The sequence below is a fragment of the Bufo bufo genome, chromosome 1, assembly GCF_905171765.1.
Source record: "Bufo bufo chromosome 1, aBufBuf1.1, whole genome shotgun sequence".
NCBI classification, from domain to species: Eukaryota; Metazoa; Chordata; class Amphibia; order Anura; family Bufonidae; genus Bufo; species Bufo bufo.
In genome coordinates, this window is record NC_053389.1 from 515,075,633 (window position 1) to 515,102,304 (window position 26,672).

Here is a 26,672-nt window from a genome sequence, read left to right on the forward strand (position 1 = left end):
TAAAAATAGATAGAGTAACTTAACCATGGGTGTTAAAGCCTATTATCTAAGATCAGGATACTGCTAATTGAAGACACGAATAATGGGGTGGTATTAGGCTCTCTTATCCTAAATATCTTACATGGAAATTTTCCTTTAAGGGGGTTATCTGGTTTTGACTGTCTATATCCAAATACCATTTAAGGATTCATATGTGAAACAAAGATGATTCTTCTTGTCTGACACCTTCATCTAGAGGACATGGATGTTTATTTTCAAATATAGGCCATTGATTTAAAAAAAAATGAGACAGATTTTCTAAGCCTGTAGATATCATAAGCTTAGACAGGCAGTCTAGACATGCACCAGATTTATCAGAGCGGTCCAAGCTGGATGATAAATTTGATGCAGGGATAGACACTTTTATCTAACTTTATAATATCAGTTTAATTATGGGCCCTTTACAAGGGCAGACAATTGAAACAATCATCGCTAACCAGCATTACTAGTGATGCTGGTTAGCGATGATCTGGGCAGTGTAATACAGCACTGATTACCCAATAAACGAGCAAAACATTTTGTGCAGCATAAAAGATCACTGTTTTCTAGTGGCAGATCGTGTACAGTCGTGGCCAAAAAGTTTTGAGAATTACATAAATATTGGGAAATTGGAAAAGTTGCTGTTTAAGTTTTTATAATAGCAATTTGCATATACTCCAGAATGTTATGAAGAGTGATCAGATGAATTGCATAGTCCTTCTTTGCCATGAAATTAACTTAATCCCAAAAAAACCTTTCCACTGCATTTCAGTGATGTCATTAAAGGACCTGCTGAGATCATTTCAGTAATCGTCTTGTTAACTCAGGGTGAGAATGTTGACGAGCACAAGGCTGAGTTCATTATGTCAGGCTGATTGGGTTAAAATGGCAGACTTGACATGTAAAAGGAGGGTGATGCTTGAAATCATTGTCTTCTATTGTTAACCATGGTGACCTGCAAAGAAACGCGTGCAGCCATCATTGGGTTGCATAAAAATGGCTTCACAGGCAAGGATATTGTGGCTACTAAGATTGTACCTCAAACAACAATTTATAGGGGCAATAAAGAACTTCAAGGAAAGAGGTTCAATTCTTGTTAAGAAGGCTTCAGGGTGTCCAAGAAAGTCCAGCAAGCGCCAGGATCGTCTCCTAAAGAGTATTCAGCTGCCGGATCGGAGTGCCACCAGTGCAGAGCTTGCTCAGAAATGGCAGCAGGCAGGTGTGATCGCATCTGCACGCACAGTGAGACGAAGACTTTTGGAAGATGGCCTGGAGTCAAGAAGGGCAGCAAAGAAGCCACTTCTCTCCAAAAAAAACATCAGGGACAGATTGATCTTCTGCAGAAAGTATGGTGAATGGACTGCTGAGGACTGGGGCAAAGTCATATTCTCCGATGAAGCCTCTTTCCGATTGTTTGGGGCATCTGGAAAAAGGCTTGTCCGAAGAAGAAAAGGTGAGCGCTACCATCAGTCCTGTGTCATGCCAACAGTAAAGCATCCTGAGACCATTCATGTGTGGGGTTGCTTTTCATCCAAGGGAGTGGGCTCACTCACAATTTTGCCCAAAACACAGCCATGAATAAAGAATGGTACCAAAACACCCTCCAACAGCAACTTCTTCCAACAATCCAACAACAGTTTGGTGAATAACAATGCATTTTCCAGCACGATGGAGCACCGTGCCATAAGGCAAAAGTGATAACTAAGTGGCTCGGGGACCAAAACGTTGACATTTTGTGTCCATGGCCTGGAAACTCCCCAGATCTTAATCCCATTGAAAACTTGTGGTCAATCCTCAAGAGGCGGGTGGACAAACAAAAACCCACTAATTCTGACAAACTTCAAGAAGTGATTATGAAAGAATGGGTTGCTATCAGTCAGGAATTGGCCCAGAAGTTGATTGAGAGCATGCCCAGTCGAATTGCAGAGGTCCTGAAAAAGAAGGGCCAACACTGCAAATACTGACTCTTTGCATAAATGTCATGTAATTGTCGACAAAAGCCTTTGAAACGTATGAAGTGCGTGTAATTATATTTCACTACATCACAGAAACAACTGAAACCAAGATCTAAAAGCAGTTTAGCAGCAAACTTTGTGAAAACTAATATTTGTGTCATTCTCAAAACTTTTGGCCACGACTGTAGATCTGGACACAATGAGACAGTATGGGGAAGAGCAATGGCATTAGCGATCACTCCTCTCCATACTCTGAAGTAGCTAGAGGAGATCAGTGCATGTAAATGCACCAGTCGCCTCCACTAGCAATCAGCAGATTGTCGGAATGATTCCTTCCCGACAATCTGCTAGATTATCATCCCATGTAAAGGGACCATTACTTTGAGACAGAATGGGTGTGTCAGATGCTTTCAGCCTAGAAATGAGCAAACCTTTTTTAGTTGCTCTTCACAGAGTTAGAATATTTGCCCATATGATATGCACACTTCAAGATTCCCATCACAGCAACCAGGCCAGAGCCCAAATTTTTTTTATTTAGGTGAAGTAGCAGAATCTGTCACATTTGCAGACCAACAAGTAACATTTTATATATAGCAGTGCCTGGGCCTGAGCCCAGAAAAATGCAATTTAGGCAAAGGTACATGTCCTGTTCTCACAACATGTACCCCCGGGGTCTGTATGCAGTTCAACAGGCAGATATCACCATTCTACTAGTTAATAAGATGAGACTTGTTTCTGTAGTCTGTGGTTTTTATTAACCGGCAGTAGATAAGGTAAACTATAGGAAAATGAACATACAAGAACTGAGTATACAGTACAGTGTACACAAAACTAATACAAAAACATGAATTAATCCCTTACCGACGATGCTTAGTAAGAGACACACAATGAGTAGCTGCTCCTTCCATGAGGTGAAGAGAAAAGGAAGCAGGAGCCTGTCTCTTTCCCAGAAAGCACTGTGAGCAGGAAGTCAGGTGACCTAATGAATATGCATAACTTAACAAGGCAAAAGATGCACTTACAGATAAAGGTCACTAGATGGTGCTGAAGGCACACAAATGAACAGACTATGCAATAGTGTAGACAGCACACTCCCCGCTTGACATCAGCCGATGTCACTATTAGAGTCCTCAACAGATAACAGTAGGATTAGTTCGGAAGTAGGTCTGGTAAACAGTTTGGTCTCATTTTGTTTGAAAATCTTGACCTCAACTTTACGGACATGTCCGTCTTCACTTGGAAACACTTTAGTAATAAGGCCCAAAGGCCAATGATTTCTTTGAGCCTGAGATTCTTTAACAAGAACAATGTCATCAGGTCTTAGGTTGGGCTTAACTGTGTGCCATTTGGTTCTTGTCTGTAAGGTGGGAAGATATTGCTTCTTCCACCTATTCCAGAAAGTATCGGCAAGGCCTTGCACTTGTCTCCATTGGCGTTTGTAGAGATCTTTGGTGCCGAACTCTCCAGAAGGGGCACTCACTATTCCAGTCTTTTGGATAAGTAGAGAGGCAGGTGTAAGCAGTATTGGATCTCCTGGATCATTTGATATTGGAGCCAAGGGTCTGGCATTGATAATGGCTGAGACTTCGGCCATAAAGGTTGTAAGGCATTCATGAGAGAGTCTAGCATTGCCCACTTGTAGGAAGATAGAGTTCAAGGTTCTGCGGGCTATACCAATCATTCTTTCCCAGGCTCCTCCCATGTGAGAAGAATGAGGGAAATTGAAAATCCAAGTGCATCCTTGCTCACTAAGGAATCTTTTTACACTGTTATTATCCAAGTTGGAGAGAATCTTTAGCTCATTAGCAGCTCCAACAAAGTTTGTGCCTCTGTCAGAGCGGATTTGTTTTACAGGACCTCTGATTGCTATAAAGCGCCTGAGGGCATTTATGAAGCTAGAAGTGTCCATAGACTCAATAACTTCAATGTGGACGGCTCGAATTGACATACAACTGAAAATGACTGCCCATCGCTTGGAGCTAGCGTGGCTACCTCTTGTTTGGCGTGTGATAACGGACCAGGGACCAAACACGTCAAGGCCCACATTAGTAAATGGAGGGTCCATGTTAACCCTGTCGGATGGGAGATTGGCCATTTTTTGCGTTTGTAAACCCCCGTGTAGCTTGCGGCAAGTGATACATTTAAATATACATTTGTTAATACACCTTTTTACACCAACGACCCACAGCCCAGCAGCACGTAATGCTCCTTCGGTGAATAGTCGGCCCTGGTGTTTTATCTTACTGTGGTAGTGCTCTACAAGCAAGGAAGCTAAATCATGATGACCAGGTATTATGATAGGATGTTTCTCATTAAACCCTAATTTGGCCTCTTTAAGCCGCCCTCCCACTCTTAGCAGACCATTCTCGTCAAGGACTGGATCGAGCTTCACTAACACACTGTCTTTTGACACAGGTTTTTTGTTGTTGATGCAGTAGAGTTCCTTGGCGAATGTCTCTTGTTGCATGGAACAAATAATTAGATTTTTTGATTGTTCTAGCTCACTTACTGAGTATCCATTCTTACAATGGTGCCAACCTTTGCAGTTACATTCCATAACAAATGGGGCATGCTTGAAGGAACGGGCTACGTGTGCTAAACAGGTGATAGCTCGCATGAGTGACTTCCAGGTGGAAAACCTGATGAAACGGTGGCTACCAAGCTGATTGTACGAACTTTCAGTAAGTAGCACAGATACCTGGGGGCGGATTTCTTTGTCAGAATCTGCATCTAACAGCTCATATGAGTCACAGGCAGAAGAATGTTCTGAGTTGTATAGAAAAGCAGGACCCGTGAACCAAACTGTGTCCTTAAGGTGACTGGCAGCAACTGACCTGGTTGCTAAGTCTGCTGGGTTATGGTCAGTAGGTACAAAGTGCCATTGCTTTGGGAAAGTGGACCTCCTGATTCTTAACACTCGGTTGTTAACGTAGACATAGAAACGCCTAGTTTGGTTGTAAATGTAGCCCAGGACCACTTTACTGTCTGTATAAAACTCGGCGTCTCGAATCTCTAGGTTTATCTCTGACGTAATTAATTCAGCTAGTTCAACGGCTAGTACAGCGGCACAGAGTTCTAGCCTGGGTATTGTATGTTCGAGAAGTGGTGCGAGTTTTGCTTTGCCCATGACAAACCCTGTGTGGCACTGACCTTTGTTGTCTATAGTTTTAATATAAGCTACAGCGGCAATTGCTTTGACGGACGCGTCAGAGAATACATAAAGTCTTTGTGTTTTTACTTCTGTGGATGGTACAGGAGCGTAAGAACGTGGAACATGCAGGTTAGATAAAGTCTTTAGGGAGTTTCTCCACTCTATCCATATGTTTCTTTTTTCAGGGGAAAGTGGGTGATCCCAATCCAATGTCTCCTGAGTTAAGTCTCTAAGTAGTGATTTGCCCTGGATTGTAACGGGGGCTGTGAATCCCAAGGGATCATAAAGACTGTTTATGGCAGACAGGACACCTCTACGGGTAAAGGCTTCTCTTCCTGGCTGACTTGGAAGGTAAACGTGTCTGATTTTAGATCCCAGAGGAGACCAAGGCTACGTTGTATAGGAAGGGAGTCAGTCCCTAAGTCTAAGCTCTGTAGGTCGTTTGAGTGGTCTTGAGAGGGAAATGCTTCTATCAGCTGCTTACTATTGGAGGCTATTTTGTGGAGTCTCAGGTTTGAGCATGCGAGCATTTCTTGAGCTCTCTTAAGGAGACTTACTGCGCAATCAACAGTTGGTAGTGATTTTAGACAGTCATCTACATAAAAGTCTCTCTCTACGAATTGTCTGACGTCTGACCCATATTCTAGTTCGCCTTCCTGAGCAGAGTGTCTGAGACCATAAGTTGCAACTGCAGGGGAGGGGCTGTTACCAAAGATATGTACCCGCATGCGGTACTCGGCGATATCTTTTGTGGGGTCATTGTCAATAAACCAAAGAAATCTTAAGAAGTTTCTGTGTTCCTCTTTAACGAGAAAGCAATGAAGCATCTGCTGAATGTCCGCCATGAAGGCAACAGAGTCTTTACGAAAACGAAGCAGTACTCCTAGGAGCTTGTTGTTAAGATCTGGACCTGAGAGCAGGACGTCGTTTAGGGAGACGCCTTCATATTCAGCACTAGAGTCAAACACTACTCTAATTTGACCTGGTTTCTTTGGGTGGTAAACCCCGAATATGGGTAAATACCAACATTCTTCTGAGTTTTTAAGGGTGGGAGCTACCTCAGCATGACCATTCTCAAATATTTTCCTCATGAAAGTAAAGAAGTGATCTTTCATTTCTGGCTTCTTGTGGAAGCTACGTCTTAGAGAGACAAAATGTCTGTAGACTTGCTCTCTGTTGTTAGGCAACCGTTGTCTTTGAGGCCTGAAGGGAAGGGGTGCGACCCAACTATTTGTTTCATCCTTAGTGATTTCCTTTTGCATGGTTTCTAAAAACAATCTGTCTTCGTGGGACATTGCTACCTGATTGTCCTCCTTGGTCCTTTGGAACACTGAGCAACCTAAGTGGTCTTCGTCACTGTCACAAGCTATGTCGTGGTCTACAGAGTCTATGAAAGAACAAGGTAGTTGAGTACTATGTGGCAGTTCCTTTATGAGGAAGTTGTTTTTACATGGTTGGAAAATAGAGGGACGTCCATTATCTAATGTGCTTGTGAGCATGCTATTAATGGAGGTTGGTTTGTGTATGCTTCCTAAGCAGACATCTCCTACTATGACCCATCCTAGGTCATGCCTTTGGGCATAAGGAGCATGATGTGGGCCATTAATCTGTTCTCTAGTTTTATGAACTTGTAAGATATCTCTCCCTAGGAGTAGGATTATCTGAGCGTTAGGATCGAGTTTTGGTAAGAGATGGGCTATACGCTGTAAATGGGGGTGATGTATGGCTACCTCTGGTGTAGGGATCTCGTGTCTATTATCAGGGATTTGGTTACATTCAGTAATAGTTGGTAAGGAAAGACACGTTTTACCATCTATGGATTCAATTAGGTAGCCACTAGCTCTCCTCCCCGCTGTTTCTACAGTACCCGCACAAGTCTTTAGAGAATAAGGAGTGTTAGGCCCTTTGATGTTGAAAATATCAAAGAAAGTAGATTTGGCTAGGGACGCATTACTTTGGTCATCTAGGATAGCGTAAACATTGATGGCTTTGTCTCTGCAGCCCTTTGGGTATACTTTTGTAAGGCAGATTTTTGAGCAGGACCTGCCGCCTATGAGTCCTTTACAGACTTCAGTGCATTGTGAAGTAACTGCTGGTGGGTTAGCTTCAGAGTTACTTTCCTCCCCGCCATGCTCTCTGGCACCGTTACTCTGTGATGAGGTCCATGGGAAAGGCCCAGGATGTAAGGCCGTGTTGTGATCTGAGTTGTTGCATTCAGTGCATTTTACACTAACCTGACAGTCTTTGGCAATATGTGATGTTGATGAGCAGCACTTGTAGCAAATGCGGTTCTCCTTAAGGAAGGCTTTGCGATCTCCTATGGACATTTCTCTAAAGGCTCTGCACTTCAGAAGAGGGTGTGGCTTCTTGTGTAGAGGGCACTGCTTACCAGGATCTTTGACGGTTTCGTGGCTGGCGGAGCTGTAATGCCTGTAAGAATCTGCAGGTGAAACGTTAGTTTTGTGCACTGCCACTGATCCTTTGTGTGGTCTGTGGTCATAGGGAGTGGCACAAGACTGTGATAGATCAAAGCTAGGGTCATTACGAATATTGGCTTCTAGCCTTACAAAGTCAGCAAACACACTGAAGGGAGGGAATGGCACATTGTGGATATGTTTGTACCTTGACCCGTGGGAGACCCATTTCTCCTGCAGGTTGTGGGGAAGCTTTAATACAATCGGTTTGACACCTCTGGCAGTGTCGAGGAAAGCAAGCCCCGGTAAATCCCCTTCGGCTTTGGCAACCTGTAATTCCATCAGTAGATCACTTAAATCCCTAAGTTTCTGGAACCCTTTGCTAGATATTCTAGGGAATTCGTCAATTCTTTTAAACAACGCATCCTCTATGACCTCTGCAGAACCATAACATTCCTCAAGTCTATCCCAGATCATTTTTAGGCCAATCTCTGGGTAGTTTATATTAATATCCCTGATTCTCTTGGCATGTTCTACAGAGTCTTTTCCAAGCCGATCTACAAGGAAGTCTATCTCCTCACTGTGTGACAGACCTAAGTCTTTTGTAATGTTATAAAAGGAGGCCCGCCATGCTCTATAGTTTTCAGGGCGATCACTGAACTTCGCCAGTCCCTTTGTAACTAGCTCACGTTTAGTAAAGAACCTGGCAAAGTCTATTGTGCTCTGGTTACTACTAAGGTTGGTTGGAGGTGGAAAGTCACAGTGAGAGTGTGGTGGGCGATCATACCTGTATGGAGTCTCTGACTTAGGCCAGCCCATATCATACCATCTTGTGGGATAAGGTGGCTCTGCAGGCTGGACTGGAAGCTGGCTTCCTTGGTGTGCAGGGAAGTTAGCTGGAGTTTTGTCACGTGGCTCTGGGCTCTCTTGTTTGTAAGACTGGGTTCCGAGCGTGACTCTTTCTTTTGGACGGTATGATTCTTTTGTGGCATAGGTGACGTCTTCGGTTCCTGGGAATGGATCATCATTGCTGTTTGGTCTAGAGTGTTGACGGACGTACTCTGAAGTGCGTTGTACGGGATTTTGCTGGCCGAGTTCTTGGCTAAGCACGCTGTGGTGACTTCCGGTTTTCTTGTATTCCATTGCTTCCAAGAACTCTGCTTCAGCTATGGCGGCTGCCGTTTCTTTCTCTACGGCGAGTTTCTCTAGCTTCGCATCTAAGAGGACCTTTTGCATGTCTATTGAAGCCTATTGCTTTGCTTTTTCAGCCTCTAGCTGTGCCTTTTCTTCTTTCATCTTCATTTCTTGTTCGGCAAAGGCTGCTTTGACCTTCGCGGCTTCTGCCTTTGCGCGGGCAATGGCAGCCGCATTGCTAACGGAAGACGACTTAGTGGAACCATCCTTCCTTGATCTTGTCTTGTAGCTTGATACTGTGCTACACGACATGGTGTTGGTGAAGACACTTAACTGCGTGGAGACTACCGTGCTGTGGAATGCCGGTCGCTGTGCTTAGAGAGCGGTCACAGTATGCAATCAAATGTGTCTACATTGCTTGAAGCGGCTATCCCCTTGCAGCACTGGACTGTATAGAAGTCGCTGTGGTGTCCGTTTGCAGATATTGCGTGGACCGTAACAAACTTCTGTGTAGTCAGGTGCGTCTCTCTCTCTAGAAGTCATCGTTTACTGTCCTGTTCTCACAACATGTACCCCCGGGGTCTGTATGCAGTTCAACAGGCAGATATCACCATTCTACTAGTTAATAAGATGAGACTTGTTTCTGTAGTCTGTGGTTTTTATTAACCGGCAGTAGATAAGGTAAACTATAGGAAAATGAACATACAAGAACTGAGTATACAGTACAGTGTACACAAAACTAATACAAAAACATGAATTAATCCCTTACCGACGATGCTTAGTAAGAGACACACAATGAGTAGCTGCTCCTTCCATGAGGTGAAGAGAAAAGGAAGCAGGAGCCTGTCTCTTTCCCAGAAAGCACTGTGAGCAGGAAGTCAGGTGACCTAATGAATATGCATAACTTAACAAGGCAAAAGATGCACTTACAGATAAAGGTCACTAGATGGTGCTGAAGGCACACAAATGAACAGACTATGCAATAGTGTAGACAGCACAGTACAAAAGTTCCATATAGCAACTGAACCCTTGCTTGCCTAGCCAAGAGTCCTAGCCCGCTGCCCAGGCCAAAACCCAGAAAAATTACATTTAGGTAAAGGTGCGGATGTGCGCCACATTTACCACAACTAAGGTATGTGACACCAACTGAACCACCAGCAATTTGGCCAGGTGTGCGTTCAGCTTGCACATAAGTTTCTCATGATCACACATTCCATTATTGATGTGTCACAATGGAGTGGAGGACAATCCAGAAGCAGCTGATGATGATGACTGTGCTGCTTGGAGATCAAGGCTGGCTGCCACAAAAAAAGATCAGGAGAAGTAGAATGGGCTTGGTCTGGTTGAGAATGCTGGCCAGGTCTATTTTGCCAAAGGATCCAGTGATGCTGCCTCATGTGCTACAATAGATTTCTGGTACCTATGTTTGTGTTTGAATGCTCATGGCTCATTTTAATCCTGCAGATCTTGCACATAGCTGTGGTTTTATGTGATGGCCTTGTGGAGAAAAAAAAATATCATACAGAAATTGCTTGCACAGAGTTATTTACACTAGAGCTTGGTCTAGGTCTGGAAAGCTTTTAGCCTTCCCCTACAATTAGTGGCATCACCAGTTCCTGAGCTGATCACAATTGAAGCTGGCCCTGCCAGTTATTTTGGAGGTTTTGGCCATACATTGCCCCTGCTCTTTATTGCCACCACGGCCACCACTCTTCTCCTCTGATGTGACCTCCTCCCCCTCAGAATCCTGATTTGGTTTCCAGGTCCTGTCTAATGCACAATTATCATATCATCATAGTCTTCACCCTCCCCGCCACTTTTATCAGACTGTGATATCTCACGATGGGCTCCTTAACCCCCCCAATTTGCTGCTGTGTATTTTCCTAGAGTGCCACTGTTGCTACTACTGTTCCACTGCCACCATTATGTCTACAAGTGCTATTAACACTACCACTAACACAACTATGCATGGGGTCCCCCGCCTCCCTCATAACCTCCTCATGGGAGTCCAAATGGTGATTGACTACTCTTACAAAAGTCATTAAAAGGGAGACTCTCTTGATCATCTTCCAGAGTGCGTGGTGCACTTTAGTTCTCATCCTCTTTCTTCTCAGTGATAATGTTGTGCCTTTCTGAACAAGGGGGAACTCTGACATACTACTACTTCTGGCCAGATAGTCGGTGCTACTACTACTGTTCTGTTCCAGTATCTTGCATTGTGTATTGGTATGCTCCTCCCCCCCCCCCCCCCTGTTTTCAGGTTGCTAGTTAGTTTAGCCTAGCCACTCCCTGTTTTCCCAGTGATGCCTTGCTCATAGTGTGCTCAGCTTTCTGAGTAGCAGCATCAATCTTCTGAGTTAGGAGTTATTGTTGGCATAATTCTTTTACCATCTGGATTACCCTGCAACATCTTGTAATACAATCTCTGGATTAAAAGGCTATTTGATTAACACCTGGGTGTCTGATGCGTAAGCTATAAGTGGAGAAAGTCAAATTCAACAAGTCACTCATGCGCATAGAGGTTGCTCTACACAGGTGCTTGATGGTATATAGCTGACATTCAAAATGCCACAGTAAAAGAATTGCCTTAGTACTCTCCTTCTCTTGCTAATGATAGAATATTCCCCTCCTCCAAGTAATAAGACATCATCATTAGTCGCCTGCTTGCTGCAGTGGAGGGTAATTGCACTGCTTGTGTAAGACTTTTTCATCATATCCTGCTCTGCACTGCATTCACTGAGGATCGCAGAAACTTCTAGCAATTGCAGTTTTCATACAGGCAAGCCCTGTTTTTCTGAGGCGAATATCATCTGCCTGCTATCATGTTACAGGGCAGAGCCCATCATATTGATACATTGCAAGGCTAAACTCAAAACAATACCTGCAGTAGGAGGTCATGTGACTGCCTTTCTGGCACCCAGCCAACATTGCAAGCTACTGAAAGACTGAACTACCACTAGAGGTACAGTACAGACCAAAAGTTTGGACACACCTTCTCATTCAAAGAGTTTTCTTTATTTTCATGACTATGAAAATTGTAGATTCACACTGAAGGCATCAAAACTATGAATTAACACATGTGGAATTATATACATAACAAACAAGTGTGAAACAACTGAAAATATGTCATATTCTAGGTTCTTCAAAGTAGCCATCTTTAGCTTTGATTACTGCTTTGCACACTCTTGGCATTCTCTTGATGAGCTTCAAGAGGTAGTTTTCACTTCACAGGTGTGCCCTGTCAGGTTTAATAAGTGGGATTTCTTGCCTTATAAATGGGGTTGGGACCATCAGTTGCGTTGAGGAGAAGTCAGGTGGATACACAGCTGATAGTCCTACTGAATAGACTGTTAGAATTTTTATTATGGCAAGAAAAAAGCAGCTAAGTAAAGAAAAACTAGTGGCCATCATTACTTTAAGAAATTAAGGCCAGTCAATCAGCCGAAAAATTGGGAAAACTTTGAAAGTAAGGGCTATTTTACCATGAAGGAGAGTGATGGGGTGCTGCGCCAGATGACCTGGCCTCCAAGGTCACCGGACCTGAACCCAATCGAGATGGTTTGGGGTGAGCTGGACCGCTGAGTGAAGGCAAAAGGGCCGACAAGTGCTAAGCATCTCTGGGAACTCCTTCAAGACTGTTGGAAGACCATTTCAGGTGACTACCTCTTGAAGCTCATCAAGAGAATGCCAAGCGTGTGCAAAGCAGTAATCAAAGCAAAAGGTGGCTACTTTGAAGAACCTAGAATATGACATATTTTCAGTTGTTTCACACTTGTTTGTTATGTATATAATTCCACATGTGTTAATTCATAGTTTTGATGCCTTCATAGTCATGAAAATAAAGAAAACTCTTTGAATGAGAAGGTGTGTCCAAACTTTTGGTCTGTACTGTAGCTGCTGTGTAACAAATGGAAATGGAAGACACAGCTAAAAGGATTTCCAAGCCCTCTTTAAAAATGGAAGAGGCCCTCCTAACAAACAAAATTGAGATATATAATAACTTATCCAGTGTGTGGGAAAATACTAAACAATGTATGGATGCAGCATATGGATCAGGCTATAACGAAGATCAACTAAAGGCCATGTGTACAAAATTGAATAAGATATGTGAAGGTTATAAGAGACTGTCTGAAAAATATTCTTCTCTGTTATCAAGTCTCGACTCGGGAATTCATCCTAGAATTAAAGACACACACTGCACTTAATGATGAAAGATATAGCAGATTTGTGGCAGTCAAGTCAATGCTAGAGGACAAGATATCACAAGAATAGGAAACTGCGTCCCGCCATTCTAACTAGAGATGTCGCGAACATAAAATTTTCTGTTTGCGAATGGCGAACGCAAATTTTTGCAAATGTTCGCGAAAGGGCGAACCGGGCGAACCGCCATTGACTTCAATAGGCAGGCGAATTTTAAAACCCACAGGGACTCTTTCTAGCCACAGTAGTGATGGAAAAGTTGTTTCAAGGGGACTAACACCTGGACTGTGGCATGCCGGAGAGGGATCCATGGCAAAACTCCCATGGAAAATTACATAGTTGACGCAGAGTTCGGTTTGATTCCATAAAGGGCATAAATAACCTAACAATCCTAAAATTTTTTGAACAACGTGGTTTAAAACATCCAGTGTGTGTATACGATCAGGTATGATGTTGTATCGATCAGGTAGTGTAAGGGTTACGCCCGATTCACAGTCATTGACAGACCAAACTCCCCTTTTAATGCACTGCAAACAACTGCAAACAGTCCATTTGCCCAACCGCAAACTCCCCATTTGCACAAGGTTGGATACCAAGCTAGCCATGTCCCGTTGATGTAATTGAAGGTTTCTTCCTCCACCCAGCCATGTACAACACCAAGGGTCCCCGAAAGGTGAATTGAATAGATTTTTTGAACGGGGAGATTGTTAAAAAAACGCTGGCTCCCTCCCCTTTGTTTGAATCCACGGTCACTGCGTCTGCGCCGTGCAATTTACTCTCACACCCGATATGAGTGTTATTTTCTGTAGTACTATTCTCATCAGTTTAATCCCTGTTATGTCCCCAATCTGGGGTCCATTTATTGAATTGATTTTTTGAACGGGGAGATGGTTAAAAAAACGCTGGCTCCCTCCCCTTTGTTTGAATCCACGGTCACTGCGTCTGCGCCGTGCAATTTACTCTCACACCCTATATGAGTGTTATTTTCTGTAGTTCTTTTCTCATCAGTTTAATCCCTGTTACGTCCCCAATCTGGGGTCCATTTATTGAATTGATATTTCAAACGGGGAGATGGTTAAAAAAATGCTGGCTCCCTCCCCTTTGTTTTAATCCACACTCACTGCGTCTGCGCTGTGCAATTTACTCTAAAACCCAATATGAGTGGTATTTTCTGTAGTACTATTCTCATCAGTTTAATCCCTGTTACGTCCCCAATCTGGGGTCCATTTATTGAATAGATTTTTTGAACGGGAAGATGGTTAAAAAAACGCTGGCTCCCTCCCCTTTGTTTGAATCCACGGTCACTGCATCTGCGCCGTGCAATTTACTGTCACACCCGATATGAGTGGTATTTTCTGTAGTACTATTCTCATCAGTTTAATCCCTGTTACGTCCCATATCAGGGATTGCCTTTTGTGAAAAAAAATTTAGGCCGGGTACCTTCGACTGCCTTCACAGTGACAGACCAAACTCTGATACACCAAACTGAATTGATTTTAGGAACCGGGAGATGGAAAAAGCAGCTTGGTCGGTCCTCTTACTCCCAAGTTGGGGCACTGCACGTGCACAGAGAAATGTACTGTGACACCCTATATGAGTGGTGTCTTAACTAGTACTATTCCTATCAGATTAATCCCTGTTACGTCCCATATCATGGATTGCCTTTTGTGAAAAAAAATTTAGGCCGGGTACCTTCGACTGCCTTCACAGTGACAGACCAAACTCTGATACACCAAACTGAATTGATTTTAGGAACCGGGAGATGGAAAAAGCAGCTTGGTCGGTCCTTTTACTCCCAAATTGGGGCACTGCGCGTGCACGGAGCAATGTGCTGTGACACCCTATATGAGTGGTGTCTTAACTAGTACTATTCCTATCAGTTTAATACCTGATACGTCCCCTATCCGGGGACATGTGTCGAATTGATTAACCATTGTCGAATTAACAAACCATTACGACATCCTGAAATAATTTAGTTCTGAGCTCTGTACTTGCTTTGTATTGGAATTGATGGGGATTTTTTAAATTGTCTGCATTATTTCTAATAAACTATTAAGAGACTTTATTATGATTTTTTTATTTTATGTATTAAAATCCCATACAACTTAAAAAGAAAAAAAAAGAAAATCTATGTTTTTTCTATGAAAAATTATCCAGCCGATCGCTTTTGTTCTGATCATAATAAAGCAACGGCCTTATCATCTGGGGTGTGGCAACATTGCCAGCACACTCATAGAGGTGATGATCGCTTCATTGTGATACGCAAGCCCCTTCACCACGACAAGGTAACGATCACGAAGGGGAATTGACACATGTATGTGCCTTTTTTTTTGTTTTGTTTTTGCAGCCACAGTGCAGCACCAGAGGCCTGAAAAATTAGGCATGTACATACTGTATGCCTGAAAAATAATGGTATTGTTGTAGCCGCTGTTGTAGCAGCAGCCGGAAAAATTGATGTTTTCCAGGCAGAAAGGTGACTAAAACATTGCGGCTTGAACCCTAGTTGGTGGCGGAGAATTCACGAAAGTCATCCGGTATGCAGACATTAAATACAGCAGCGTGGGGACCATTTTGAGGCCAAGGCATGTCATCAGGCCTTTTGTTAGTCAAACGTATCCCCCACTGTCAGTCCCTTCAGGATCCATGCCTCATTCATCTTAATGAAGGTGAGGTAATCAACACTTTTTTGACTGAGGCGACTTGTCTTGTCAGTGACAATGCCTCCTGCTGCACTGAAGGTCCTTTCTGACAGGACACTTGAAGCGGGACAGGCCAGAAGTTTTATCGCAAACTGGGATAGCTCAGGCCACAGGTCAAGCCTGCACACCCAGTAGTCAAGCGGCTCATTGCTCCTCAGAGTGTCGATATCTGCAGTTAAGGCAAGGTAGTCTGCTACCTGTCGGTCGAGTCGTTCTCTAAGGCTGGATCCCAAAAGGCTGTGGCGATGTGTAGGACTGAAAAAGCTCTGCATGTCCTCCATCAACAACACATCTGTAAAGCATCCTGTCCTTGCCGCCGTGGTCGTGGTAGGAGGAGGATTACTTTCACCTCTTCCCCAGTTAGATTCCCGTTGTGCTGTGACATCCCCCTTATAAGCTGTGTAAAGCATATTTTTTTGTTTGGTTTTGAACTGCTGCATCCTTTCCGACTTTCGGTAATTTGGTAACATTTCTGCCACTTTCTGCTTATACCGGGGGTCTAGTAGCGTGGCCACCCAGTACAGGTCGTTCTCCTTCATCCTTTTAATACGAGGGTCCCTCAACAGACATGACAGCATGAAAGACCCCATTTGCACAAGGTTGGATGCCGAGCTACTCATTTCCCGTTCCTCGTCCTCACTGATGTCATTGACGGTCTGTTCTTCCCCCCAGCCACGTACAACACCACGGGTCCATCAAATACCCGTTGACGGCTTTTTCTTGTTGGAGCAGGCGGTCGAACATTAGGAGTGTTGAATTCCAACGTGTCGGGCTGTCGCAAATCAAGCGCCTCACTGGCATGTTGTTTCGCCGCTGGACATCTGAAAAGTGCGCCATGGCTGTGTAGGAACGCCTGAAATGGCCACACACCTTCCTGGCCTGCTTGAGGATGTCCTGTAAGACTGGGTACTTAGACACAAAGCGTTGTACGATGAGATTCAACACATGTGCCATGCACGGCACATGTGACAACTTGCTCAAATTCAATGTCGCCAACAAATTGCTTCCATTGCCACACACCACTTTGCCGATCTCCAGTTGATGCGGGGTCAGCCACTGATCCACGTGTGCGTTCAGGGCGGACAGGAGTGCTGGTCCGGTGTGGCTCTCTGCTTTCAGGCAAGTCAACGCCAAGACAGTGTGACACTGTCGTATCCGGGATGTGGAATAGCCCCTGGGGAGCTGGGGGGATTCAGTTGATGTGCAGCCAGACACCACAGCAGAAGAGGACTCAGTCGAGGATGTTATCGAAGAGGATGGAGTAGGAGGAGTAGAGGAGGTTGCAGTAGGCCTGCCTGCAAGTCGTGGCAGTGTCACCAACTCCGCTGCAGAGCCACGCATTCCATGCTTGTCAGCCGTCAGCAGGTTGACCGAATGTGCAGTGTAGGTGATATACCTGCCCTGACCATGCTTTGCAGACCAGGTATCAGTGGTCAGATGGAACCTTGCCCCAACACTGTATGCCAGAGATGCCATGACTTCCTTTTCAATTTCAGAGTAGAGGTTTGGGATTGCCTTTTTTGAAAAAATTTTTAGTCCGGGTACCTTCCACTGTGGTGTCCCAATAGCGACAAATTTTTTGAAGGTCTCAGACTCCACCAGCTGGTATGGTAAAAGCTGGCGGGCTAAGAGTTCCGTCAAGCCAGCTGTCAGACGCCGGGCAAGGGGGTGACTTTGTGACATTGGCTTCTTACGCTCAAACATGTCCTTGACAGACACCTGACTGTGGGCAGATGAGCAGGAACTGCTCAAGGCGAGAGACGGAGTGGCGGATGGTTGAGAGGGGGCAAGGAGGACAGCAGTGGTTGACGTGGCTGAAGATGCTGGACCAGGAGGAGGATGGTGGCTTTGAGTTTGTGTGCTGCTTGTACTCATGTGTTGATCCCATAGGTGTTTGTGATGTGCGATCATGTGCCTTCGCAAAGCAGTTGTACCTAGGTGGGTGTTGGACTACCCACGACTCAGTTTCTTTTGGCACAGGTTGCAAATGGCATTGCTGTTATCAGAGGCAGACACACAAAAAAAATGCCACACTGCTGAGCTTTGCAATGACGGCATTCTGGAGGTGGCAACAGCATGCCTTGATTGGCGTGCTGTCTGGCTGACCCCGGGTGCCGATACATGCTGTCTGACTGTGCCACTAGCTTCTTGCGATGACCTCCCCCTGCTTCCAACTCGTCTCCTCCTTCTCTCTGTCTCCCCTTCTGAACTTTCCCCCCCTTCTTCTTCTCTTCGAGCAGGCACCCACGTGGCATCCACGGACACATCGTCATCATCAACCACTTCACTTGTATCTGACACCTCAGCAAAGGAAGCAGCAGCGGGTACAACATCATCATCATCATCATCATCATCACACTGTACGTCCATGTGTGTAATCCTGCCTGTCTGAGACATATCCCTGTTATCTCCATCCTCTGGCAATAATGGTTGCGCATCACTAATTTCATCCAACTGATGTGTAAATAACTCCTCAAGTGAAGTGGCTGTGGTGGCTGTGGTGGTAGTGGTGGTGGTGGCGGCGGGCGGGAGAGTGGTCACTTGAGAGCAGGTGACCGAAGCTGAGCTGGAGGAGGATGGTGCGTCAAGGTTCTTAGCGGAAGCTGTTGAAGATTGGGTGTCCTGTGTAAGCCAGTCAACTATTTTCTCTGAATTTTTCGGGTTCAGGGTACGTGGCCTCTGAACACTGGGCATTATTCCAGGGCCAGTTGAAATCACAGCACAACGACGGCCCCTGCGGGGTGGCCTGCCTCTGCCTGTAATTTTTTTTTAGATAAGTGGTACTATGCGTGCAAGGTACTGTGCCACCCTATATACAGTGGGGGAAATAATTATTTGACCCCTCACTGATTTTGTAAGTTTGTCCAATGACAAAGAAATGAAAAGTCTCAGAACAGTATCATTTCAATGGTAGGTTTATTGTAACAGTGGCAGATAGCACATCAAAAGGAAAATCGAAAAAATAACTTTAAATAAAAGATAGCAACTGATTTGCATTTCATTGAGTGAAATAAGTATTTGAACCCCTACCAACCATTAAGAGTTCTGGCTCCCACAGAGTGGTTAGACACTTCTACTCAATTAGTCACCCTCATTAAGGACACCTGTCTTAACTAGTCACCTGTATAAAAGACACCTGTCCACAGAATCAATCAATCAAGCAGACTCCAAACTCTCCAACATGGGAAAGACCAAAGAGCTGTCCAAGGATGTCAGAGACAAAATTGTAGACCTGCACAAGGCTGGAATGGGCTACAAAACCATTAGCAAGAAGCTGGGAGAGAAGGTGACAACTGTTGGTGCGATTGTTCGAAAATGGAAGGAGCACAAAATGACCATCAATCGACCTCGCTCTGGGGCTCCACGCAAGATCTCACCTCGTAGGGTGTCAATGGTTCTGAGAAAGGTGAAAAAGCATCCTAGAACTACACGGGAGGAGTTAGTTAATGACCTCAAATTAGCAGGGACCACAGTCACCAAGAAAACCATTGGAAACACATTACACCGCAATGGATTAAAATCCTGCAGGGCTCGCAAGGTCCCCCTGCTCAGGAAGGCACATGTGCAGGCCCGTCTGAAGTTTGCCAATGAACACCTGAATGATTCAGAGACTGACTGGGAGAAGGTGCTGTGGTCTGATGAGACCAAAATAGAGCTCTTTGGCATTAACTCAACTCGCTGTGTTTGGAGGAAGAAAAATGCTGCCTATGACCCCCAAAACACCGTCCCCACCGTCAAGCATGGGGGTGGAAACATTTTGCTTTGGGGGTGTTTTTCTGCTAAGGGCACAGGACAACTTATTCGCATAAACGGGAAAATGGACGGAGCCATGTATCGTGAAATCCTGAGCGACAACCTCCTTCCCTCTGCCAGGAAACTGAAAATGGGTCGTGGATGGGTGTTCCAGCACGACAATGACCCAAAACATACAGCAAAGGCAACAAAGGAGTGGCTCAAGAAGAAGCACATTAAGGTCATGGAGTGGCCTAGTCAGTCTCCGGACCTTAATCCAATCGAAAACCTATGGAGGGAGCTCAAGCTCAGAGTTGCACAGAGACAGCCTCGAAACCTTAGGGATTTAGAGATGATCTGCAAAGAGGAGTGGACCAACATTCCTCCTAAAATGTGCGCAAACTTGGTCATCAATTACAAGAAACGTTTGACCTCTGTGCTTGCAAACAAGGGTTTTTCCACCAAGTATTAAGTCTTTTTTTGTTAGAGGGTTCAAATACTTATTTCACTCAATGAAATGCAAATCAGTTGCTATCTTTTATTTAAAGTTATTTTTTCGATTTTCCTTTTGATGTGCTATCTGCCACTGTTACAATAAACCTACCATTGAAATGATACTGTTCTGAGACTTTTCATTTCTTTGTCATTGGACAAACTTACAAAATCAGTGAGGGGTCAAATAATTATTTCCCCCACTGTAAGTGGTGGGCAGTGGGCACAGTACAGTCTGTGTGGGCCTGACACACACTGGCTTGCAACTGCGATTATATTTATTACAGAGAAATAATAAATTGACTTTAGTTTTATCTGCAAGGTATTGTGACACCCTGTAACGGTATAAGTGGTGGCCTGACCAGTGGCCACAGTACAGTCTGTGAGCCTGCAGCCTCTCATTGTCTGGCAACTGCGATTATATCACAGAGAAAAAATAAATTGGCTTTTTTTTATCTGCAAGGTATTGTGAGTGTGACACCCTGTAACGGTATGAGTGGTGCCCTGGCCAGTGGACACAGTACAGTCTGTGAGCCTGCAGCCTCTCACTGTCTGGCAACTGCGATTATATAAAAAAAAATATATATATTTTTTTTTTATCTGCGAGGTACTGTCTGTGACACCCTGTATGAATGGTGTGCACACAGTACAGTCTGTGAGCCTGCAGCCTCTCACACACGGGCAGGCAACTGCAATATATATATATATATATATTTTTAAAAAAAGCAGACTGATGTACCAGCCCTAAAAAGGGCTTTTTGGGGTGCTGTCAGGACGCTGTCCTTACAGCAGATGAGTCTGTGGACACAGAACACTGCCCTAGCCAATGCTTTCCCTATTAAATCAGCAGCAGCATTGTCCCTCCTCTCACTAAGAATGCAGCTTCCGAATTAATCTAAAATGGATGCTGTCCAGGAGGTGGGAGGGTCTGGGAGGGAGGGTCTGCTGCTGATTGGCTGGAATGTGTCTGCTGACTGTGAGGTACAGGTTCAAAGTTTACACAATGATGACGAATAGGGGGCGGACCGAACATTGCATATGTTCGCCCGCCGCGGCGAACAAGCTATGTTCGCCGGGAACTATTCGCGGGCAAACTATTCGGGACATCTCTAATTCTAACCTTTCAAGACACTCCAAGGCTTCATCCCGGTACTCGAAATCTATTGCTCAGTCCTTATCGCTAAAGTTTCACTCACAGCACTTTTCGCTGAGTAACTCACTGGTGTTAGCATGCGCAAAAGTGGAAGCAGCGAAGGTACAAGCTCACTGCATTAGAAAGGAAGCAGCCATTAAGGCACAAGTCGCAGAAACACAAGCCCAATCTCAAGCTAATCAAGCAGCTACAGAAGTACATGCTTTGGTCTTGTGACAACCTCAGGAAGAAGAGCTAATGGTTTCACCTTGAAGCCCATTAAAGGAGATAAGAAACTCTCTCTTCCAACCCTTATTGAGTGTGACAAATTGCCGGACGCAAGGGATGAGATTCCCACACCTGAAGCCGCACAGCATTACCCTCATCTCAGGAACATAGCCAGAGAGATTCCTCCCCTTGATAACCATGACTAGATCTTACTCCTGCTAGGTAGAGACATTCTCGAGGCAAATAAGGTCCTTGAACTTCGCAATAGCCCTTTTAACGCTCCATATGCCCAGACACTTACAGTGGGTTGGGTCATCGTGGGGATGTATATCTGGACAGAACCCGCAGACCCTGCCGAGTACACTCCTTCAGAACCGACATATTAAGAGGGAGACGAACTTCTTACTTCAGGCAGTGTCCCAACCACTACTATGTGCAATAGAGCACCAAGCTGAAAACCAACACATCCAGAGAGACAGACCCCTTCGTTAGGCAAGAAGAATTAAATAACGGAATAGGGGAATTGGTTTTCCAAGTTACTGCTAAGGATAATAGATTACCTCCTTCAGCGGAAGATAAGGAATTTGTTACCCTCATAGACAGAGAGTTCTTCAAGGATAATACCAAAAGTTGGGTAGCACCTCTGCCCTTCCGAAATCCAAGAGCGACCCCTCTGGAGCAGCCAGCAAAACCCTGCAAATATACCTTAGACCCTGCCGACATAATGGACGGAAGAGACGGTATCTGGAGTATATTCCCACAGTCCCGGCTCCAGGTCCCACAAATACGTCATCGTACATTCCAAACCTTCCACAGACATGGATTCTGGAAACTCCTTGAAGTCCTTTAAAAAACTAGACAAAGATCTAAAGCCAAAATCCGGGAAGAGCGAGCGTATAAAGAGCACAACCTTTAAAAAGTTTTGGTGGAAGCAGGTACAACATCTCGCCAGTCAGTTCTGGAAAAGGTGGAGAAGAGAGTACCTCTGCCTCTTGCAAGAATGCAGAAGGTGGCAAGAACCAAGGCCTAATTTAAAGGAAGGAGATTCTGTTCTGTTAAGAGACAAACAAGTTGATCGTCTCAACTGGCCTACTGCACTTATTACTAAAGTCGTTTCCAGTTCAGATGGGAAGGTTCGTAAAGTGGAAGTAAGAACCGCGAGAGATGGAGTAAACAAGACCTTCTTCCACCCTGTTGTAGAAGTTGTGTTACTCATGCTTGCAGAGCTTCCATGTTGAGATCCTTTCTACCCACTACGGCCCAAACTGAAGACTTATCCTTTTTTGGATTTGAATAATGTTCATTGCATGTTTCCTTTTCGGGTAAATGGACATTATTTGCATCTGCAAGCTATTGTTCTTTTATACAATTCCATTGTATGCATATATATATATAGTGGTATCTACCGATACCAGACGGGGAGTGTTCTGTTCCAGTATCTTGCATTGTGTATTGGCATGCTCCTCTATTTCCACCACCCGCTGTTTTCAGGTTGCTAGCTAGTTTATCCTAGCCACTCCCTGTTTTCCCAGTGATGCCTTGCTCATAGGGTGTGCTCAGCTTTCTGGGAGTTATTGTTGGCATAATTCTTTTACCATATGGATTACCCTGCAACATCTTGTAATACAATCTCCAGATTAAAAGGCTACTTGATTAACGCCTGGGTGTCTGATGCGTAAGCTGTAAGTGGAGAAAGTCAAATTCAACAAGTCACTCCCGTGCGCATAGAGGTTGCTCTACACAGGTGCGTGATTGTATATAGCTGACATTCGAAATGCCACAACTACACACATTCTGATTCAGGAAGAACAAAGCCTGGGTCTTTTATTTTGAACCCTTACACATTCCAGACATTTTATTATGAAACCTAATGTATGTTCATGATTTTCCTAAGTCACACAAATTATGAATCAGTTATAGCAAAATTACAAGCAAGTTTTCTGTAACAGAACAGATGTCCAATTAAATGTCCTTCCCCTTCTACAAACACAATGAATACGGTTATTGACAGTTTACTTTGGGAATAATGCAGTATTGTGGCCTATAAGATTTCTGCCTTCTGTGATATTTGCTCTTAAGAATACAGTTTCATAAATGATCTTACTCTATTGTAAAAGACATGGTTCAAACTTGTAATGTGATTATTCTCCCCCGCCCCTCCAAAGCGCAACACTAATGTAAAAATGCATTTTACAGATTGAAAACTTGTAATGTGATTATTCTCCCCCCTCACACAGACCAACAATATAACAATGCAGGAAAGGAGGTAATATTTCTGTCTACTGTTTAATTTGCATTAAATTTCAGTGGTCTAAAAATGACGTTATTGCTGCAAAATGCTTTTGCTATTAAGCAACATGTTTATCAACCCCGGACACATACAATGGACTGAAAAAAGTTTACTGGGTAACAGGGATTATCACACTAGAAGAAATGCTTGCTTGTACCTCTGTATACTGTGTAAAATCATTTTCTGTCATACACTTCATTCACCCTCATTAACAACTCAACTTAAAATGATGTTCTACTAGCTCTGCACATGCATCTCCCTGCATGCTACCCCACTGATCCAGGCTGCCTGTCAATCTGAGAGCCAATCATGGTAATATCCCCCCCCCCCCCCCCACACACACACACACACACACACACACACACACACACTAACTCCCAAGATCACTTGAGCATCCTTCTTCTTCCTCTCTTGTGATTTTGACCTCCAACATGTGCAGTAAAATGGTGTTGCCTGCAGTTTTACTGGATTTGTCTAAAGCGAACCTGAAAAGCTTTGGGTTCATTTGGTGGATGAATTTTTGTGAAATTTGTATCAAATCTGATTTGTTACAAATCGATTTGCTCATCTTTATTTCAGCTTATTAAAACCAAACAGAGCTGGGTAGAGAGTATAGAAGCATACTTTTAGGCAGTTGTTAGGTGTCTGATAAAAGAGAAAATTAACTCTTATAGTATATGCAAATGAGTATGCCCAGTGTCCAAGTGCCCAGTTTATGATTCCAAGGCAGGTAAGCAGCATTGTTTTGCATCACCCTATTCAGTACTAAACTTCTGCACATGCACCACGAGATCCCAGGACAGTGTATGAACAATACATCACTGAGACTATTGCCCACAGTAGGGCTGCTGTAAAGCAATTGTAAAGATTAAAGACACAAAGCTACAATCAGAAATATGTTTAAAGGGGTTGTACCACAAAAAATACTATACATTTTTCAAGGCAGCACCTGGATCTGAATACTTTTGTAATTGCATGGAATTAAACATTTTGTATAGTCATTAAGCTATTCAATAAAAATGTATCTGCATAGCTCCACCTTCTGATTTTTCTTTTCCTTATTTCTCTGTCCTTTCCACTGAGGTTGTCACATGCACTCAATTGAATTCTTCAACTTCCACCAGCCATATCTTAACATAGTAACATAGTACATAAGGCCGAAAAAAGACATTTGTCCATCCAGTTCGGCCTGTCATCCTGCAAGTTGATCCAGAGGAAGGCAAAAAAAAACCTGTGAGGTAGAAGCCAATTTTCCTCACTTTAGGGGAATAAAAAATTCCTTCCCGACTCCAATCAGGCAATCAGAATAACTCCCTGGATCAACGACCCCTCTCTAGTAGCTATAGCCTGTAATATTATTACACTCCAGAAATACATCCAGGCCCCTCTTGAATTCCTTTATTGTACTCACCATCACCACCTCCTCAGGCAGAGAGTTCCATAGTCTCACTGCTCTTACCGTAAAGAACCCTTTTCTATGTTTGTGTACAAACCTTCTTTCCTCCAAACGCAGAGGATGTCCCCTCATCACAGTCACAGTCCTGGGGATAAATAGATGATGGGATAGATCTCTGTCTTCTGCTAGAAGATGTTACAGTTACAGGCAGAGAACTGCAGCAGAAATGACATGCCCCCTAAGGAAAGGCATGTCCCCTGAGCTGCTAGCCTAAATATAATCTAGCAGAACAATTGGAACAACATTCATTGTGGAGATCTCTGGTTTTATGTGAGATACAAGGCAGGTATGTATGCCTGCTACTGCCCACCCCACCCAGGGACTGAGAACACCAAAGTTAGTTCCAAGGAGTTCCCTGGCATGGCAGTTCTTCAGACAATATGCTGACGACAAGACACGAGTGGTTTGCACGCTGTGCAATCAGAGCCTGAAGCGAGGGATAAATGTTCTAAACCTGAGCACTACCTGCATGACCAGGCATCTACAGTAAATGCAAAGCACGAGCTGCAGTGGAGTACACACCTGACAAACCACAAAAGATCTTAGGCTCCTCTTGCTCACTCTTCTGCTGCAGTCTCGGCCTCTTCCTCCCCCTCTGGAGTGACAGTGGCACCTGCCACCCCGCAAACAGGGGATGTGGCGGCAGCCACACCACCGCCTCTACCACCATCACCCAGCATGTCCACACTGTCCCATGGAAGCGTTCAGCTGTCCATCCTGGACAGAAAGAGGAAGTACCCCCCTATCCACCCTCGATCCCTGGCCCTGAATGGCAGTATTTTTTTAAAACCTTATAGTGGTGGCTGTGTAATGTCCCAGAGTGCCATTACCACTTCTTTTGGTGCCTTGCTACCGTCTCCTATGTGCTAATGTACAGTCAGGTCCATAAATATTGGAACATCGACACAATTCTAACATTTTTGGCTCTATACACCACCACAATGGATTTGAAATGAAACGAACAAGATGTGCTTTAACTGCAAACTGTCAGCTTTAATTTGAGGGTATTTTCATCCAAATCAGGTGAATGGTGTAGGAATTATAACAGTTTGCATATGTGCCTCCCACTTGATAAGGGATCAAAAGTAATGGGACATCATAATAATCATAAATCAAACTTTCACTTTTTAATACTTGGTTGCAAATCCTTTGCAGTTAATTACAGCCTGAAGTCTGGAACGCATAGACATCACCAGATGCTGGGTTTCATCCCTGGTGATGCTCTGCCAGGCCTCTACTGCAACTGTCTTCAGTTCCTGCTTGTTCTTGGGGCATTTTCCCTTCAGTTTTGTCTTCAGCAAGTGAAATGCATGCTAAATCGGATTCTGGTCAGGTGATTGACTTGGCCATTGCATAACACTTCTTTCCATTAAAAAACTCGTTGGTTGCTTTTGCAGTATGCTTTGGGTCATTGTCCATCTGCACTGTGAAGCGCCGTCCAATGAGTTCTGAAGCATTTGGCTGAATATGAGCAGATAATATTGTCCGAAACACTTCAGAATTCATCCTGCTGCTTTTGTCAGCAGTCACATCATCAATAAATACAAGAGAACCAGTTCCATTGGCAGCCATACATGCCCACGCCATGACACTACGACCACCATGCTTCACTGATGAGGTGTTATGCTTAGGATCATGAGCAGTTCCTTTCCTTCTCCATACTCTTCTCCTCCCATCACTCTGGTACAAGTTGATCTTGGTCTCATCTGTCCATAGGATGTTGTTCCAGAACTGTGAAGGCTTTTTTAGATGTCGTTTGGCAAACTGTAAT